Source organism: Ostrea edulis, chromosome 7 (assembly GCF_947568905.1).
Source record: "Ostrea edulis chromosome 7, xbOstEdul1.1, whole genome shotgun sequence".
Lineage (NCBI taxonomy): Eukaryota > Metazoa > Mollusca > Bivalvia > Ostreida > Ostreidae > Ostrea > Ostrea edulis.
The window spans coordinates 71795169-71800203 of record NC_079170.1 but is presented as its reverse complement, the minus strand read 5'-3'; positions in this window follow the sequence as shown (position 1 = coordinate 71800203).

Below are 5035 nucleotides of genomic sequence, written 5' to 3'. Positions count from 1 at the left end.
ACTGCGACCCGAGTTCGATCCTTGTGATTGTTCTTAACATTTTATAGATTTTAAAGGTAATATAACACTATATTGTTTATCAGATTTAGCTCGCTCTAATAACGCTGAATAAGAGTTAGGCATATAATACAGTAGTCGTTGAAAGAAATGCTTCCGTGACTCAAGACAGACGACGTCTGCATTTATTATGTGCAGATTTTTATGGCAAATTAGGTAAAGCATTAATTGTTTGACTGGACATACTTATTAGATTGCAAAGTAAGTAAAAGTTTATGAGGTTAAATGTAGGAACAGTATGCTTCAGTTCTATAACATGCAAAATATTCACTTTACGTATCGAAAACAGCCGGTTTCCGCATTCATTCATTCATTCTTTTTAAAATTCATATTGTTTGCAACCGACACCATATTGATAATGAAAGAAGAATATCAATGGATAATTAAACATCCAAAATATAAATCTGGTTGTTGCATGCAAAATTATTTGTTTTTGCTAAAGGACTAAGACCATGTTTATCAAAATTCGGCCTAACGTCCAAAGTGAATAATTTTTTGTTAGAAATATCCTCTAACATGATCTTTTCCTATAATGTACTGGTTTTTATACGTAGAGTTCGTGAAAGAACACTAATTTTAGGTTTACATTACTAGTATAAATCCTATAATTTGCACTACTTTTTAAGATTGCGTCATACAACGTCGCTATATATTATTATATTAGAAGTGGTAACGTATTGTAAAACATAATTATGCAATGAGTGGTTTAATATATAAGATCTTGAAAAAGAAATTTTCTCTCCCAATACGCAATAAGGTTATTTTACTTATAGCCCGAATGGCACACCATATTTTTCAATCTCCTTCATTCGGCCATTTTCACGGGTGGGTGTAATGTCCTGATAAGTGTAATGACCTGATTGACCTGATGGGGTATAAAGTAATATTATAAAGGAAATAAACGTTGTATTGAAATAATTTTTGTTTCTTATATCTTGTTTTATCATTCTTTATGATATTAGAAAAGAAGAAATTACAAGAATTTATTTTAATACCCTTTTTATTGCATTTAGCAAAAGCGAAGGGTGTAATGTCCTGATAATTAGTGTAATGTCCTGATAAAGTATTTTACCAATCTGAGCTGTAATGTTAAGTGTATATATTTATTTTTTGTAGTCATTATTTTGTATGAATAGTTATATTTAATATGTTGTAAAACATAATTATCAAATGTTGTTTAAACGAGTATTATAACGAGTTTTCTTCCGCGGTGGTGTAATGTCCTGATGAAGAATGACCTGATGAGATTTTCTGCGGTGTAATGTCCTGATGAAGATTGACCTGATAAGACGTGTCGTATAGCTTTATTACTTTAACAAGTTGATTTGAAAGTTATATGAAAGAAGTAGTATTTATATATTGATTATTTCTAAAGTTTTCATAAAGATTATTTTAATTTCGGCATTTTGAAAGGAGTATATTTGCTATTCCAAAAATTGGTATATTGAAATTATTTGTTTGTGCGTCGCATGCAATATTTTAGGTCATACTTTTCATTTATTATTTCTAACGTTTATCTTAATTATTTATTCATTCATCCAATTCTGGGCTATGTTGGGCATACAAAATTCAAGAAGAAAAAAATCAAGATAAGTACACAATCACAACAGTATATGTTATGACATACACATGTACGATGCATGACAATATAAGATATATATAATTTACGAATTATACCAGAGTTATACATGTTTTTATTGTATGAACAGTGTTTATTATTATTCAAGTTCTTCTTTTGAAAATATTAATGAAAAATTACCAAGTAAAACGTTGTAATATTATACAAATCTTGCTTCATATTCGATAATCTTGATATTTGAATTCGATAATCTTGATATTTATATGCGGAAATTTTGATTTATATTTGACAATCTTGTTCAATTTTTCAAATATAAATAACAAGATTATCGAATATAAATCAAGATATGTATAAAACTGCAATATTGAACTGCAATTTGTTATCTGTATTTGACGTGATAGTTTAAATTATTTTTGATGTTACCGAATTCTTTACTACCATTCATACTTTAACTTCAGCGATTAAAGATGTGCCTTTGATATTCTGAAAATTAATTGCTAAATTGAAATTAATTTGTTGTTACATCGCGGTATTTCAGCCTTGAAGTCGAAATAAGCCAGGTATACGGTAGTTACTCACAATTACCAAATTATTTAGCTTGCGCCACTTGGACTATCGGGATTGGATACTTTATTTTCCTTTATCAACTTCTCCAAATTATAAGTATGCAAAATCATTGAATGCCAATTCTGTGTATACGATTTGTCCCTTAAGGTATTCAATGTGTAATGACCATATTTCATATCTAATAAATGGATGGTGGAATATTTGTAATCATGGTATCATTTTGAAGGGTTCATCAAATAAAAATAACCCACGGTAGGAATTTTCTAAATTTTGTTTACTGCTTGATATATTTCACCTAGAATTTAACATTGAAGTATATGGGAAAAACATCTTTTATCACAATATTTTAAAAACAAATTATATATTCATACTAATCTCTTGGTAGAAAGTTACATACACTTTCTTTTTATGAAAATATGAAATAAAATTAATCATTGACCACACACATTTTTAGAAAATTAGATTTTTCTTATTTTTACAAAGGGCAGACAACTCTTCCAAAAAGTCTTAAGTGCAAAAAGGTCAGCTTCTAATCATTTACCAGTCATGTGAATTTCATCCGCTTCACTTCCATCATTATTTAACAATAAAGTTTTATGTTGATCTAAATCCTTCAAAATTGTTCATTATCCTTTCATTATACATGGAATACCTTAAATTGCCTTGGTTAGATAGATATCTTGACTTGATCATTTTCTAATGTGCAGGATTGGACTATGGTCGTTTCCACGATACACGTGCCGGATTGGACCTCGATTTTGGTTCAGGATTGGACCCTTTCTTAATAACATGCATTTTTTTCTTACAGATCCAGTCAGGAGCGGACTTCCTTAAGCTTAAATGTTGCAAGTGAATGAAGTGTGTTTTATTTTATGTCTCCTACTAAAACCATGGTTTTGACAAACCTAAAAGAGCACGTGGAGCAAGGAACTATCAGTAAGCCGGAAGAGCCAGCTCGAAAATCTTTAAGTGTTTGAGAATTTCACCGCGCACATGAATCTAAAGTTCTGCCACACGTTAGAAGGAGCCTTGTTCTCGAAGATCAACATGTTGAAAAGTCTTCATTTTGCAGATGCAAATACATTTACATTGTATATACACATGTAGACCATGTTCGATTCCCAATCACTTAACATTTGTGATATCTGCATGGAATTATTAAAACTGAGCATGGTTTGACGTATAAAAATCTTTTCAGGCATGATGGTTTACATTTCACAAAGCTGTTCAATAACAATAAAGACAATAAGATGTTGAGGTGTTCATGTTTTCAATACTTAATCATCTGTCCACATGCACTTGTGCCTTTCATATGTATGCTTCTGCTGGAACCAGTTTTGATTTTTAAAGCGGGATTTATTATCTTTTGAAAAATTTCCCTATCATTTTAATTCTAATAATCTTGAGTGCATATGTCGTGCAAGATATCGAGGCCAATTCACTTACAAGGATAATTACTTACGGTAAAAGTGTTTGTTGGAATGTAGTAAATATCAGCATTTTTATATTTTAAAACCTTTCGTTTCTTGTAATTACATTGAATTCAACCTTAGAGTGCATATACTAATGAAAGAAAATAAAAAGGATATTTTTCCGAAATTCGCAATATCACTCCTGTAGCTGAAATATGAATCTAAATGAAAAGCAGTTTGTCCATGATGTTTTTTCTTCTTCAATATTTGCTGCTCAGATGAGAGGTTACTCTTCAATACAATTTTCCACTAGTTGTTATCAGTTCAATACAAACGCAATAACATTAAAATATATTTAGTAACAAGTAAAACTTAAGAACACTTCTGGTTCAATGAAATGACAAATCACTCCTGTAGCTGAAATATGAACCTAAATGAAAAGCCACATGTGTAAAATGCAATATAAAAGATTAGTAGTATCTCTGTAAAACAAAACATATAATACCGTAAAAATAATCGTTTCATAGTGTACATAAACGGATATATAAAACGGCTGCCATGGTATATGTATGCACCTCGTGTATTCAGAAAACAATGTATTTTTTCTTTTTTACTTCATGTTTCTTTTATAATGTGCAAAAGCGTGTGTTGCACTGGTCACAAACGAAGACAATTTCTCTGATTGATGTTTCCTTTTTACATGCCTACGCAATTCAGAACTAGTCTTGAATTCCTCACCACAAATTTCGCACATATTCGAAGTGTACCCATCTAATGGAATTAAGTTCTAGGGCTTGATACCTGAAACAAAGGAAAAATCTATATAACAGAGTTTGGAATTAGGGAATATGTAAGCGGGTTAATTGAATTCAGGAAACGTCGAATTTATATTGTTACAGAGGATTATAAAATGATGATAATTTCTAACGTGTTTTAGTGGTCCAAATGGCCTTATATATCCTGGATACGAACAGTCAACGTTACATCTGTCGTAAGCAAAAATTAATGATTCATGTATAGATCTGCTATATTGGTTCAATTTCAAGGAGATAGCGAATGGATATTTTTACAGTAGCAATTGTCGTCGTTGGGTTAAACGACGATGTAATTTGATAACAGTAAAAAAAAAATCAAAATACACCATGGTCATGTTGGAAATGTCTGAGAATCTAATAAGCTATGTTAATCAAACTAAAATATGATCAAGTGAAGTCGAGATTCGAAAATATAAAGGATTTTGAAAATAAAGATAAAAAGAGGGTCCAATCCTGAACCAAAATCGAGGTCCAATCCGGCACGTTTATCGTGGAAACGACCATAGTCCAATCCTGCACATTAGAAAATATTCAAGTCAAGATATCTATCTAACCAAGGCAATTTAAGGGACAAATCGCATACACTGGTTCAAGTTTTCATCAAA